General features: G+C 37.9%; 1 protein-coding gene across 3 annotated transcripts in view; it reads left to right on the top strand.

The window, feature by feature from the left end:
- Window positions 1-15,956, top strand: part of TAOK3 (TAO kinase 3) — a 146,232-nt gene that overhangs the window by 53,979 nt on the left and 76,297 nt on the right. For all 3 annotated transcript variants that reach the window (XM_037052212.1, XM_037052210.1, XM_037052211.1), the window contains exon 2: window positions 11,416-11,517. The gene's annotated coding sequence lies outside the window, so the exon portion shown is untranslated. The remainder of the gene's footprint in view (window positions 1-11,415; window positions 11,518-15,956) is intronic.

Below are 15,956 nucleotides of genomic sequence, written 5' to 3'. Positions count from 1 at the left end.
CTTTGTACATTTTAACCACCTTCACTCAATTTGTTCACCATTTCCCCAACCTGGCAACCACCAATGTGTCTTCTGTATGTATGAGTTTGGAGTGTTTTCTGTTTGTTTTGTTTTGTCTTAGATTCCACATATAAGTGGGATTATATGATGTTTGTCCTTCTCTTTGTGACTTATTTCACTTAGGATAATGCCTTCAAGGTCCATCCATGTTGTCGCAAATGGCAAGAGTTCCTTCCTTTTTGTGGTTGAATGATACTCCACTGCGTACATGTATACCACATTTTCTTTCCGCATTCCACCCTCGCTGGATGCTTATGTTGCTTTCATGTCTTGGCTGTTGGAATTAATGCTGCAGTGGACATGGGGATGTCTGTATCTTTTCAAGCGCTTGCATTTCCTTCGGGTGACTCCCTAGAAGTGGAATTGCTGGGTCATATGGCAGTTCTATTTGTAATTTTCTGAGGAACTTCCATAATGTTTTCCATAGTGGCTGCACCAATTTACATTTCTCCCAACAGCTCATAGAGTTCCCTTTTCTCCACATTTTTTTAAAGATTTTATTTATTTATCTTTAGAGGGGAAGGGAAAGAGGGAAGTATCAATGTATGGTTGCCTCTCGTGAGTCCCCTGCTGGGAACTGACCTGCATCCCAGGCATGTGCCCTGACTGGGAATCGAACCGTGATCATGTGGTTCGCAGGCCCGCGCTCAATCCACTGAGCTACACCAGCCAGGGCTCCATGTTTTTGCCAACACTGATTTCTTGTCCTTTTGCTAATAGCCACTCTAGCAAGTGTGAGGTGGTAACTCATTGTGGTTAGAGTATTATTCTTGAGGCCTGATTCTAACTTAATCTATGTTTGTCATTTACAGGGGAAAAAAAGCTTTAAATCATCTTTTGTTTGATATTCAAGCTCTTTGATCTTTCTGCTTTGTTTGCAAAAGACCCTGTGCCAGATCTTCAGAACGACTTCTTAAGTTCCTTGCCTCTCCAAACGTGCTGCCACCTCCAGTCGTTGGCTCACACCGTTTCCTGTTACAACTCAGCATGATCTTCACAGAGCAGTCCAAATGCCATCCCTTGCATGAAGCTACCAATCACCTAATCGTTCTCATCCCCAGCCTCTCAGAGAGTTAGAAGTCCTCTCTTTCTCTTTGGAACTTCTGTAGTTGTTGCAACACTCACTGATTCTCGATAATAAGTTCCATGTGAACATGTACCTGTGTTATATATATTTTGGCACCTAGCACGATGTCTTAAGCACAGCAGGTGTCAAGTAAATGCTGAATTAGTGAATGATTGAATGAATAGTTGAGCACTGCTTCAGGGTCACTATACCTCTTATTAAAGCTTTTGTAGGTGTAGAAGAAATGTAAACAAATAAAACTTGCTCAGGTTAGAAGGAGTTGATTTAGGGAGACAGAATTGAACACCAGAACACTCCAAATCCGAGTTTGCCCTTATCTTCTGAGCTGGGATGTGGGTCTTCATCATTAATGAGTAAATATCGAGAGTGCGGGCTGCCCGGTGCTTTCGTAGGAGGGTGGCAGTGTCGTGTCCTCTGTCTGCTATGGATATGAACAAGTGTAGGTAGATACTTCTTTCTCAGTTGCCTGGCAACTGGCACCTGACTTTGGTCAATCAGATGCTCCGACCCAGGTCGTTGAATCTTGAGGGCTCAGGGCACAACAGAGACAATCTGCGGCAGGTGTGGAGATGCTAAGAGTCCCGTGGAGCAGAAGTAAGTGGCGGCAGCAGCAGCAGCGGGCAGTACTGTGCGTGATCCTGATTGCACTTTTGCCCTTCTAGAGGCCTGCCCATTTTCTGAGCTCCCTGTTCCATTCTGCGAGAGAGGCTCCTTGCGTGTGTTGTCTAACACCACCAGACAATGAACTCAGTTCTGACACTGTGTCCCTGGAGGTAGAGTGAGACCCCACAGGCTAAGTGCTCAGTCCCACAAATTGCCTTCCACATCCTCCAGTCCAAGTTACCTGTGCCTTTATGACTGATCAGCTACTTAGAACAGAAGTTCCCACAACAGTCCCTCAGGTTTGATTTATTTTCTAGAGCAGCTCACAGAACTCAGAGAAACACTTACTTAGGTTTACCAGTTTGTTATAAAGGATACAGCTGAACAGCCAGCTGAAGAGGTGCATTGGATGCAGTCCAGAGTGGCTGAGCACAGGAGCTTCTATTCCTACGGAAGTGGAGTGTGCCTCCTTCCGGGCGTGTGGATGTATTTCCCAACCCAGAAGCTCTCGAGACCCCATCCTTTTGTTTTTTATAGAGGTTTCATTACACATGCATGGTTGATTAAATCATTGGCCATTGGTGATTATCTCCAGTTCTGCCCTGCTACCCAGCGGTCAGGAGGTGGAGCTGAAAATTCCAGCCCTCTAATCTGTTCTGGTTCCATTGGCAACCAGCCCCCATCCTTAGAGGCTTTCCAGAAGTCACCTCATTAGCATAAGCTCAGGTGTAGTTGACAGGGGTTAGTTATGAATAACAAAAGGCTCACCTTTATTGCTCTTCTCACATAGGAAATTCTCTTTTAGGAGTTCTGCACCACAATCAGGATGGAGACCAAATACGTATTTCTTGTTGTAAATCATACTATCGCCTATAAACAACCTTTTTTTCTGCCTAAGTTAACCAGAATTGGTTTCTATCATTTGCAACTAAAAACCCTGGCAGTGGCTGTTATCTTTAATACTTGCAGTGGAACAGCTCATACGTGCATTTCAACTAACTCCCACCATGTAGGATAAAATTCTATAGTAAGGAGACTACCAGTGACAAAGAACATAGTGAAAGCTGTTCAGTAGAACCACTTTGGGGAATGCCTAATTATTCCCTACAACTTTGCAATAACAATGAATATTATATGGGTGTGATCAAGTAAGAATTACATCCACATCTTGCAAACCTTTGTTCTGCACCTGCTACCTACTTGATGTATATCATCTCATTTAGTCCTCAAAACAGTCTGTTAATTTTTATTAAGAGAGTATTATGCTCCATGAAATAAGCCAGTCAGAGAAAGACAAATACCATATGATTTCGCTTACATGTGGAGTCTAATGAATAAAATAAACACATGAACAAAATAGAAATAGACTCAGATTCAGGAAACAGACCGACAGCTGCAGAGGGGAGGGGATTTGGGAAACTGGGGGGAAATGGTGAAAGGATTAAGCAAAAAAAAAACAAAAACAAAACTCATAGACACAGACAATAGGTTGGCAATTATAGGAGGGAAAGGGTGGGTGAGAGGAGACCGAAGAGGGTAAAGGAGGGATAAATGGTGATGGGAAAGGACTTGACTTTGGATGATGGACCCACCGTACAATATACAGGCGATGTATTATAGAATGGTACACTTGAAACCTATAAGATTTTGGCCCTGACTGGTGTAGCTCAGTGGATTGAGCGCAGGCCTGCGAACCAGAGGATCGCTGTTCAATTCCCAGTCAGGGCACATGCCTGGGTTGCAGGCCGGTTCCCTGCAGGCCAACTCCCAGCAGGGGACGCACGAAAGGCAACCATACATTGATGTTTCTCTCCCTCTCCTTCCCCTCTAAAGATAAATAAATAAATAAAATCTTTAAAAAAAAGAAAAGAAACCTATATGATTTTATTAACCAATGTCAACCCAATAAAGTCAATTAAATATTTTTTTAAAGAGAGGTTATAGAGGCTTGATAGAAAACAGAATAAACTCTTGAGAATGCCTTATCTATTTACACTGGTTATCTGGAACTAAAAGTAGTGGAAATGCCCATATTTTTGTAGATCACAGACTATGTTAGAAAATACGTTTTTGTTTACTAAACTCTAACTGAAATTTAGCACTTTCTATAATTCATGAATGTTTGACAACAAGCCACACAAGGATGGGCCATATCTGAGACTTTGTCAACAGTCACAGATATTTTATAATATGTAACAATTACAGAAATCTCAAAATACTGTTTATGTTTATTGTTGAAGTTATAAATATTAGACCTCCCATTAGCTGTTATTACTAAATAAACTAATAGAGAAACACATATATTGCTATATCATAAATTTGTTTAATATTTTGATCATTTTATTTCAGTGTAATTAGTTTCCCTTGTAATTCTGAGTGGTTGTGTGTTTGTTTTTTTTCACTTACAACATTATTCTGAGAAGGCAGCCACAGGCTTCACCTCACAAAGAGGTTCATGTCACAAAACAGGTTAAGAATCCTTTTATAGACAGACTTTTTTCCCTTAGATCATCTCAGTGGTTCCCAAACTTAACTGTGCATGAGAATTACTTGAAAGGATTTTATAAATAAAACCAGGTGCACTGCCTGGGATTTTCAAGGATAACTTGAACTGTCTGCAGTTTCTGCCTCGAGTGTTGATCTTTGTAACCCAGCCACCTTGTGTAAGATATGACTCCATTCCAGAGTGTTTTCAAGTAGATCCAAAGACTCTTGGGAATATGAAGACATGAAAATAGGTCTGAACGTCCTCTATAAGTTGTTTAAATGTGATGTATGCATTGTGATAATTATCTCCTTACCAAAAATACATAGCAGATTGTCTAGATGACTGCCAGGCAGTTCTGTGGCTTGCTGTCATTAAAGGGCCTGAGTTTGTGTTTACCACAGCCCAGAGCCAAGTGGTAGCACTCTACTTGTCTTGAAGTGATAAGGAAAGTATAGAAGTAGGAGTGGAATTAATGCCTAGATGTGGGACTCAAGGCCAGAGGACGTCAAGTCAGGCTGTATGAATGAAGTTTCCCCAGGAATGCGAGCAGAGAAAAGTGGTGGGAGGAATAAGCCATCACATGACAAGTAATCACACCTTACAACAAAAGCTGAAACATGGTGGATAGGGACATAATTGCTTTGGGGGTTATTGTATCAACAGAATTAATAGCATCTTATGTGAAATCAGTGTTGTTAACTTTGATTTGAGGAGGAGTTGTGAATTGGTTGTGTATCAGTTATAGAAAAGCTATAAGAAGTTTACTACAGTTTTATGGATAAGTTTCATCCTCAGTAGTGGCTCGGGCCACAACCTTCACGTCATCCTTGACACGACTCCTTCATGTTCAATCAAAAGGGCAAAGCCCGTTGGCTGTTCCTTTCCAGCTCTTCCAGAATTTAACTTCTTACTATCTCCACCCCCACCACCATGGCAGCACTGGCTACCGTCATTTCTTGCCTGAACTTTTGTAATGGCTAACTCCAGGTTTCCCTGTTTTTAAACTTCCCACTCATACAATTTGTTGTTCACATAGTAGTCAGAGTGATTTTTCAAAATACTTAAATCACTTCTCTCCCAAAATTCTTCGATGGCTTCCCAGCTGACTTAACAATAAAATCCAAAGTCTTAATGGTGCTATGTAAGGCCCTGTCTCCTCCCCTGCTATCCTCCCCATTGCTCACTCCGTACTACCCACTCTGGCCTGGCTTTTCCTGGAATACGCCAAGCATCTGGCTGTTTTCTCTGCCTGGACCACTCTTCCTTGCCAGGTATCTTCAGGGCTTCTCCTTCAGTTCATTTAGCCTTCAGGTGTCTGCTCAGCTATCAAATCATCAGAGAGATCTATCTTGACCTCTGACCCCGCTTCATTTTATCTTTCTTTATTATAAATGTTAATACCTGACATATCAATACTTATGTGTTTCTTTCCGTTAGGACACATATAAATTCTATGAAAGCCGGGAACAACCTAAAGCCTTGTTCAGTACTAGACACACATTAGACACTTAATAAATATTTGCTGAATGAATACATGAATAAATAAAGTGAGTTACTAAAAAAGTTAAAGTCTTAGGGATCTGTGAGAATTTTTTATAAGCAATCTAAATATTCATCAAGTTTAAGAAACCCTATTTTAATGAGTAAATTATCATTTCAATTTTCATACTGTACATATGAGTAAGTTACAGTAAGAAGTGAAGATTTCAAAAGCCTGGTTAAATCTATTGGAATAGTTTGGAATTTACATAGACAAATCAGCACCATTTTTGTACTGGTCTTAACTCAGGTGAAGTACCGTTTTCCCACAATGAATGAATAATTGATTTCAAGTTGCGACCCTCATATTAACGTATCACACAAAACTAAATTTTTCAGTGTTAAATTCAAGAAATCCAAAGGAGCTTTCCTGCCCTGACTGGTGTGGCTCAGTGGATTAGGTGCTGTCCCACAAACCAAAATGTCACAGGTTCAGTTCCCAGTCAGGGCACATGCCTGCCTTGGGGGCCAGGTCCTTGGCTGGGAGCGGGCAAGAGGCAACCAATCAATGTTTCTCTCCCTCTCCCTCCCTCCCCCTCGCTCTAAAAATAAATAAATAAAATCTTTTATTTTTAAAAGAGCTTTTTCTTTCCCATCTGTCTCTCAACTTAAACATCTATTTTATAAGGGGTGGGAGGAAATAAGAGTCTTTAAGAAACCAAAATAATTGATTTTTTTTTTTGCTTTTTAGCACACATAAAGTCTTAAAAAGGTGACTTGGAAGAGTACTCTTCATAATATTTAATGTCAGTTGACCCAGGAGTAGTCTAAAGGTTATCATTGTTATGATAATCAGTAACCCCCAGCCACTTCTGCATTATTGGCTAAGTAGAAATGAGATGATTGCTAAGGTTCCCTTCCAGTTCTCAACTGGAGTAATAACGAATGATCACAATGGACATATATAGTTACGGGCGTAAAAAGCAAGTGTCCTCTAGTTTCCTTTTCAAAGTGAAAGTACCATAAAAGGGGTTTCTTATCTCAGAACAACAGGTCAGTGTTAGAGGCTGACTGTAGCAACAGCTAACCAAAACAGTCGTTTCTTTCTTTAAAGACAGTTATGTTCAAGCCTGTCTGGGAGATTGTATTGTAGCTGGATTAGAAAGGACACTGGACTTAATCTTGACTTTGAAAAAGTCCTATCACTTATTTTTAAAAGATTGTATTTATTTATCTTTAGAGGGGAAGGGAAGGAGAGAGGGAGAGAAACATCAATGTGTGGTTGCCTCTCATGCATCCCCTGTTGGGAACCAGCCTGCAAGCCAGGCATGTGCCCTGACTGGGAATCGAACCACGATCCTTTGGTTCACAGGCCTGTGCTCAATCCACTGAGCTACATCAGCCAGAGCCCTATCACTTAGTTTTACTTCATTTTTTATTGCTGTAAAATGAACATTTTACCTGCTTTCTGGGAGCAAGATAATGAATGAAATAATAGGAATTTACACAAATGAAGCTTAAGTTCGAGCGTCCCTCATTTATACCAGCCCTTTTAAGGAACTATACCTACTTGTGTGGGAATTACGTAAAAAGTTTTTTCTTAAAGAGATCCCCAAATTTGTTTACTCTTTCATCCCCTTAAAAACTAAATCCACCACTATTTATTGAAGTGTTATAAAGGCCTTTAGAGAAATTATGACATAGAGTCTGACCTTACATTAATTAAACTTTTCTTGATTACCCTGTAAGATATAGCAAAATTAGAGAAATTTTTGCTATTGTTTTAAAGATTTATTTATTTGTTATTACAGAGAGGAGAAGAGGGGTGAGAAAAAGAGAGAGAAACATCAGTTGGTTGCACATCCCCTGGCCTTGGACCAAACCCACAACCTAGGCAGGTGCCCTGATCAGGCATTGAACCCACAGGCTTTCAGTACAAGATAATACTTCAGCCAAATAAGCCACACCAGCCAGGGCAACAAGCATTTTTTCTTATCCTAAGTCATAATGTCTGTGAAAAATAATTGACTGGATTATCATTGTTGGAAGATTTCCCTTTCTTACACTAAAGAATGAAAAAAATTATTTCAGTTGCATGTCTCTGATAAAATCTTCTATTATAAGCTAGCTGGATTTGGATCGTTCGGTCGGCCTAAGGGCCCAAGACCTGAAATACTACATTCTTGGCACAGTTCTGCATTCTCACTATAAATGCAATACCTGAGTTTGCAGGAGGTCAAGGAAGAGGGAAAAATCATTTCATGCATATTATTTCATCTTCAGTTAATTATTCAAATGCTGTCCTCTTGGAAGGAAAAATGTTCCTCATGTTTTGAGGGGAGGATGAATTGAAAGAGAATTTTTCGTGTAAAACTGGGATGAAAAAACGAATGAAGTTTCAGCAGACTTTTATAGTGTGTCTGTCTGCTGCATAAAGATGCCATGGGCCCAGCAGTTCAACTCCTAGGCATTGAATCTAGAGAAACAAAAATGTATGTCCACTCAAAAATTTGTACACAAATGATTGTAATAATATCATTATATAAGTCCTTTCATCTAACATGTTCAGAACAGGAACATCTACAGTCAAAGTAGGTTAGTGTTGCTTAGGAATGGAGGGGTGGGACAAAGGGGTGATGGCTACGAGGTATGGGACTTCTTTTTGTGGTGATGAAAATGTTCTGAAATTGACTAGGATGGTTGCACGTATCTGTGAATATGCTAAAAACCATGCATTGAGTTGTATACTTTCAAAGGGTGAGTTGTAGTAAAAACTGGTTTTTAAAAGCCATGGCATGAAGATACAATGTTTAATCAAAACATGTTTAGACATGGATCCTACTCTAAAGAGGCACTTGTCACTCACTGGGAGTACTAATATGTGTGTATTTAAAACTGCAACAGCATGGATGGAACTGGAAAGCATTATGCTGAGTGAAAAAAGCCAGGTGTAGAAGGACAAATACCATATGATCTCACCTTTAACAGGAAGCTAAACAACAAAGCAAACAAGCGAGCAAAATATAACCAAAGACACTGAAATAGAGAACAGGGGGACAGTGACCAGAGGGGAGAGGGGAGGGAATTTCAGGGGAAATAGGGGAGGGATGTAGAGGAACAAATATAAAGGATACATGGACAACTAAGAAGGGTGGAAATGGGAGGGGGGAGCATGGGGGGGTGGGATGGGAGTAATAGACAGAAAACTATACTTGAAAAATAACTAAATAAAATTTTAAAAAATAAAAATAAAAATAAACTAAAGCAAAGAGAGAAAACAGTAGGTGTTATAGAAAAGATGACACTTGGCTGAACTGGGAGGGTGGCTGGGACTCGGATGTTCTAGGCAGAGGCAACAGCGTAAGCGAAGACAAAGTTATGAAAATGCAACTGTACAATAATTCGTTTTGTCCTGATTACAGAGTTTAGAATTTAGGTTAGAGTGACGCTTTGAGGCCAGCTTTGACTGTCAGCTAAAGTAGGCCATAGGGAGAGATCGAAGGGTTTTTGAGCAAAGATAGGATGTTATCTGAGCTGTGCTTCAGGAAGATGATTATGGTAACAGTGTTTTTAAGAGGAACTCCAGAAAAGATAAGCGGCTGAAAGCAGAAGCAGAGGAAAGGGATAAAGAATCCTAACAGAAATGGAAAGTCGAGAACACAGAAAAGAAATATGTGAAGTAGAATCATGAATTAATTGGGGCAAGGGAAAGGGAAGAGTCAAAGTTAATGTGAGGTGTGTGTGAACCATTTAGGGGAGAAGCCACATAGATCCTTGAAAACATGGGGTGGACCTTAGAACGGAGTTTAGCTCTGACTCGTGACACTGTGTTACATGAAACCATGACACGGGCAAAAATTAGGAGAGCAGCTTGCAGTCACACAGAGTGCTTCGGGCGAATCCTTCGAGGACCACATTTTTCTTAGAGATCATAGAGCAGATAAACTAAAGAAGGAATAATTTGGAAAAACAAGAAAAGACGGTCTCATGGAATCCAAAGAGACATTTGTAGAGAAAGAAGAGGGGTGGTGGAATGGAAGGAAGCTGAGAACATCCTTTAGGTGTAAGGGATAAACCTCAGAGTATAGTTTTCAAGCTCAATAACATGTGCCGTGTTCTAGCAGGAAAAAAAATGGTCAAACTCAGAAAGTTTAATTCCTACAAGCCATAGAGAGTTTTAGAACATTGATAGAGGCATGCACCTGAAGATGGGGAGTCTACATATTTTAAGAACATAATGTAAAAATGAGTATTTACAGAGAAGAAAATACTAAGCTTTGGATGTTCATAGCATGAGAATAATTTCTAAAAGTGAACGTCTCCTGCATTTGAAATTTGTCAGGACATGAAGATGTTAGTAAATGCCTTCTTTAAATCTACTGTCTTAGAAATTTTGCAAGTAGTATTAATATAAGAGCGAAGGAAATATTTTCATTCATTGAAGCTGTAGTCAGACATAACAATTATTGATTAGTTAGTGATTCCGTAAAATGCGATGCTGAATTCTGGCAAGTTGTAGGTACCAATTAATCTAAGGCGTCTCATAGCCACAGAATGAGGGAATAACAAAAATAAAGAAGACTAGTTTGTGAGTGCAGACGTGAGTGGAGATTGGGATATCTTCAGCAGGAAAAAGGTGAAGGTGGAGGCTGGTGTCTTTTCTAGCACTGCCCCCCCACCCCCTGCACCAGAGAGGCCTTCATCTCCAAAGCTAGTCAAGTGTCTAAAAATTATTTCAATAGCATAAGTTTTAAATTGTTACATTGTTTGATCCAACAAATACCGTTCTAGAAATCCATTCCAAAGAAAGCCTTAAGATATAGATAGATAATATGCACAAAGATCTTCAAAATGTAATAAATTTTAATAATTGAACAAAGGGTTGGCTATGGCGTTGTTTTCAAATTGTGGGGAAACAGTTATGAATGAAATATGGCTCTTCCATAAGAGTTGAGTAGTCATTAAATGATCTTTGTGAATAGTGTTTGATGACGTGGCAAAATGCTTATAGTATAGTTAGATAAAAGAGGTAGTCTGCGAAATTATATGTGTAAATGTGATCTCAGCTGTATAACAAGATATATATGGGCATGAAGAAATAAATATGTGCTTAGAGAAACGTATGCCAAATTGGTAATGGAGTTTTTCCTGGGTAGCATTATGGATTTTTTTTTCATACAGTACTATATATTTCCCAGATTTTCTACATTGGGCATGTAGTTCTTTAATAGATAATAAAGAATGATCATTACTCCCAAAGTGTAGGGGATTGGTTATAGGAGAGCCTCGGAAAGGGAAAATAGATGAGTCAGTGTGAATCGTCATGCCTATCGGAAAAGCAATTCAGAATGTCAGCCTTTCTGACAGACAGTCAGTAGCATCAGTGTGTGCTGTCAGATTAGTCCTGTCTACTGGTAGCCGCTATTGAGTTTCCCTGGACTCAAGCAAACCAGTGGAAGCCTTAGTATAGATTCCAAAATCTAATGACACCTTTGTTTCCCTGGTATTGCCTGTGAAGGGGTGGCCTGTGTCTCTGTTGGCAAGACCTTAGCTTTTACCTTTGTCGTCCACCAACAGATGAAGATAAAATTCTAACTTTGTAATATTATTTGTAAATATTTAGAGCTGCCTTGTTATTGATCGTTGCTTCTTTAATTTTGCTCCTGTACTTATGTATTTTATTCTTCTCTTTCCATAGGTGCACCATAAATACAGAAGACCGAAATTATAAAAGAGGAGAAAAGGTTGCTGCTAAAATGAATTTGAGCAACACAGTATATTTTGTGCCGTACACAAAAAGGTATTGTCCGTAGATCCAAGCTTTCTCATATAAAATAGGAACCAATTGTACAGTTTGGTTTTTCTACAATTAATTTTTATATTTGTAAGAAAAATACATTAAAAGGAAAGAAAAACATTCATTAAGTTGGGATAAATATTATGTTATAAAACCTGGTAGGTTCAGGTTATTCCCTTATAGATTTTTATTATTCTCAGCTATAGCTTACAATGTAGCGAATTACTTAGCTAAAAGAAATGAGCTAAAGTTGTTTTCTGTTGTCAAATTATTTTTTGTTGTAGTAATGCACATTACCAAAAAGAAGAAAATAAAAAAAATTACCTGAAATCCCAACACTTATTTTAGATAAAACACAAGCCTCCAAAGAAATCTAAACTTGCAGGTGAAAGAAGCCACATTTACCATCTTCAGGATCACAGCTCTCCTACTCTGCCTGCTTATACCTGCCTTTCACCAGAACAAAACAAAACAAGCAATAAAAGAATGGCCTCGTATAAAGTTCCTATTAGGGTATCACTGGGTCAAAGACTGCACCCATTCTGTTCTTCCAGTTACGTAACCTTATGCCCTCACCCAAAAAAATGCATCTTTTTTCTATTACTGTGCCCATTTGGTGGGCAAAATGAGGTGTCTTATTATTTTAGTTTTTACTTCTGTAATTGCTAGTGGAATTCTGTATGTTTTATATCATGAATTCCCACTGCCATTTCATTTTTAAATTTCCTGTTTGTGTCCTTCAAGTGTATGGGTGGGTGTATGTATTTGTATGTGTTCACCTCCCTGATATTAAGAGTAACTGGCAAATATTTTGTAAGAACTATCTCTACTTTGTTTGCCTTTCAGTTTTTGTGTCCTTTTAAAACAATATTATTGGTGTATAATGAACATATGATAATTGAATATATTTAAAGAACATATGTTTAACATATCTATAAATATATTTATCCATATATCACACATCATCAATATATTCACTAATTTATTTATATTTCTGTTAATCATTCATCAATGTGGGTTTATTACATTATATTATTAATATAATGTGATATTTATTGATATACTTATTAATATGCATCAATATAGTCATATTAATAAGTGAATATATATATGAAGCCATCATCATGATGAATATGTATAGCCAACACTCCCAAAAGCTTTCTCATGCCCCTTTGTACCCCCTCCCTTCTCTTATGCCAGTCCTATCCCCAACCCTACCCCCAGGCAACCAGTGATGTGCTTTCTGCCTTGTTAGGTTCATTTGAATTTTCTAGAATTTCATAGAGTAAATGAAATCATATGTGCCCCTTGTTTATCTGGCTTCTTCCACTTGGCACAATTATTCTGAGAGTCATCCATGTTGTAGCATGTGTCAGTCTAGTCCGTTTCAGTGCTGAGTTGCATTCCATTCTCTGCATCTACCGCAGACTGTTTATCCATTCATGTGTCGATGGACATTTGGGTTGGTTCCAGTTTGGGCTATTAAAAATAAAGCTGCTGTGAACATTTGTATACAGGGCTTTGTTTGGACATATGCTTTCATTTTTCTTGGCTAAATACCTAGGAGTGGAATGGCTACATCAGACGGTAGGTGCGTGGTTAACTATTTAAGAAACTGCCAAACTGCTNTAATAAGTGAATATATATATGAAGCCATCATCATGATGAATATGTATATCCAACTCTCCCAAAAGCTTTCTCATGCCCCTTTGTAACCCCTCCCTTCTCTTATGCCAGCCCTATCCCCAACCCTACCCCCAGGCAACCAGTGATGTGCTTTCTGCCTTGTTAGGTTCATTTGAATTTTCCAGAATTTCATATAATAAATGAAATCATATGTGCCCCTTGTTTATCTGGCTTCTTCCACTTGGCATAATTATTCTGAGAGTCATCCATGTTGTAGCATGTGTCAGTCTAGTCCGTTTCAGTGCTGAGTTGCATTCCATTCTCTGCATCTACCGCAGACTGTTTATCCATTCATGTGTCGATGGACATTTGGGTTGGTTCCAGTTTGGGCTATTAAAAATAAAGCTGCTGTGAACATTTGTATACAGGGCTTTGTTTGGACATATGCTTTCATTTTTCTTGGCTAAATACCTAGGAGTGGAATGGCTACATCAGACGGTAGGTGCGTGGTTAACTATTTAAGAAACTGCCAAACTGCTTTCCAAAGTGTCTGTACTCCTTTTACGTTCTTGCCAGCAGTATATGAGAGATGGTTCCTTCACATCCTTGCCTACACCTCGTATACTCTGTCTCTTTAATGGTAGCCATTCTAATAGGGATGTAGTAGTATCTCTTTGGGGTTCTAATTAACATCTCTTTGGTAAATAGTGATATTATTAAGTATTTTTTCTTTTGTTTATTTGCCATTCATATATCTTACTTAGTGAAATGGCTGTTCTAATCTTTTCCCCATTTTTCACACTAGGTTGTTCATTTTGTTGACCTGAAGATTTTTTATACTTGGTAGATATAAGTCCCCTATGAGATATGGTTTGCAAATATTTTCTCCTAATCTGTATCTTTTTATTCTCTTAACAGTTTTAGAAAGTATATGTCTTTAATCCTGATCAAGTGTAGTTTATCAGTTTTTTCCTTTATGGATTGTGCTTTTGTTTTTATAACCAAGAACTCCTTCCCTAGTCCAATTACACAAAGGTTTTCTCTTGTGTTTTTTTTCAAGGATGCCTTTACTTGTAGGTTTCACATTTAGTTCTATGATCCATTTGGGATTAATTTTTGCATATGGTGTTAGTATGGATAATTTTTTCCATTTGTATAGGCAGTTGTTCCAACACCATTTGTTGAAGACTTTCTCTACTAAATTGCTTTTGCACTTTATCAAAATTCATTTGTCCATAAATGTGTGGTTCTATTTCTGGACTTTCTTTTCTGTTGCATTGATTCACTTGTCTCTAGTTCCTTGATAACTATAGCCTTATGATAAATCTTGCAATTAGATTGTGTTAGCCCCACAAATTTGTCTTCCTTTTTCAAAGTCGTTTTGGTAGTTCCAAACCCTTTGCATTTTCATGTGAATTTTAGAATCAGCTTCTCAATTTCTACTCCTAAGGAAAACTCAATATTGAGTCTTTTGATCCATAGCTATAATTCATTATGTCTCTCATTTCTTTCACCATTATTTTTTAGCTTTCCAAGTACAAGTCTTTCACATCCTTTGTTATATGTATCCCTACAAATTTCATATTTTTATGCTATTGTGATATTTATAATGTTTATTCCACTTGTTCCTTTATAGAAATATAATTATTTTACGTATTGATCTTGTATTCTGCACCTTTGATAAACTCACTTATTAGTTCTAGTAGTTTTCTGTAGATTCCATTGAATTTTCTACCTAGATGATTATGTTGTTTGTCAACATCTTACTTCATTTTTTCCATTCTTGATGCATTTTTTTCTTGCCTTGTTGCACTTATTAAACACCCAGCACAAGGTTGAAAAGAACTGTTGAGAGCAGACATCCTTGCCTTATTCCTAATTTAGGAACAAAGTGTTTTGTCTTATGCTGTTACATTTGACATCAGCTATAGATGAGTACCCTTTGTTGTGGGATATTCCCCTTTATTCCTAGGTGGCTCAGAGTTTTGAATCAGGAATGAATTTTGGATTTGGTCAAATTCGTTTTTAGCATCTTTAGAGGTGACCATATAGCTTTCGTTTTAGATTGTTACTATGGTGTGTTACATTGATTCTTGAGTGTTAAACCAATCTTGCATTGCTGGGATAAACCCCACTTAGGATGTATTATTCATTTTATACAGTATTGTATTTTATTTGCTAAGATTTTGTTGTAAATTTTTGTGTATATATTCATGATGAATCTTAGTCTGTTGTTTTCTATCTTCGATATTTTTGTCTGGCTTTAAAATCAGGGTAATGAAGGCTTCATCAAATGAGTTTTAGGAAATATTTCTCATTTCCTTTTTCTGGAAGACATGTATAGAATTAGTACTGAATTATCCTTAGATGTTTGGTAGAATTTATGAGTGAAGCCATTTGAGCCTGGAGTCTCCTTTGTACTAAGATTTTTAATTACAAATTCAATTATTTTAATAGATATACAGAGGTATTTAGGTTATCTCTTCTGGAGTAAACTTTGATGGTTTGTCTTTCAAAGAATTTGTCTCTATGATCTAAGTTGTTGAATTTCTTTTCTTTTTTTTAATTGTTGTTCAATGAATTTATTTTTATAATTCCATGATAACTTCTGACTAGCCTTCTATATCTATAAAATCTATATTGATGTCATCTCTCTCATTCCTGCCGTTAGAAATTGTGTCTTATGATGTTTTTTCCTGATCAGTCTGGCAAGAGGTTTATACATTTAATTGTTTCTCAAAGAATCAGCTTCATTTTAATTGATCTTTTGTTTTTCTGTTTTCTGTTTCATTGATTTCTGCTTTAATATTTATTAT

The sequence above is a fragment of the Sturnira hondurensis genome, unplaced genomic scaffold (genome assembly GCF_014824575.4).
Source record: "Sturnira hondurensis isolate 20B ecotype Veracruz unplaced genomic scaffold, ASM1482457v3 Scaffold0007406, whole genome shotgun sequence".
NCBI classification, from domain to species: domain Eukaryota; kingdom Metazoa; phylum Chordata; class Mammalia; order Chiroptera; family Phyllostomidae; genus Sturnira; species Sturnira hondurensis.
Note: the sequence above shows the minus strand (reverse complement) of the source record. Positions and strands in the feature narration are given on the sequence as shown.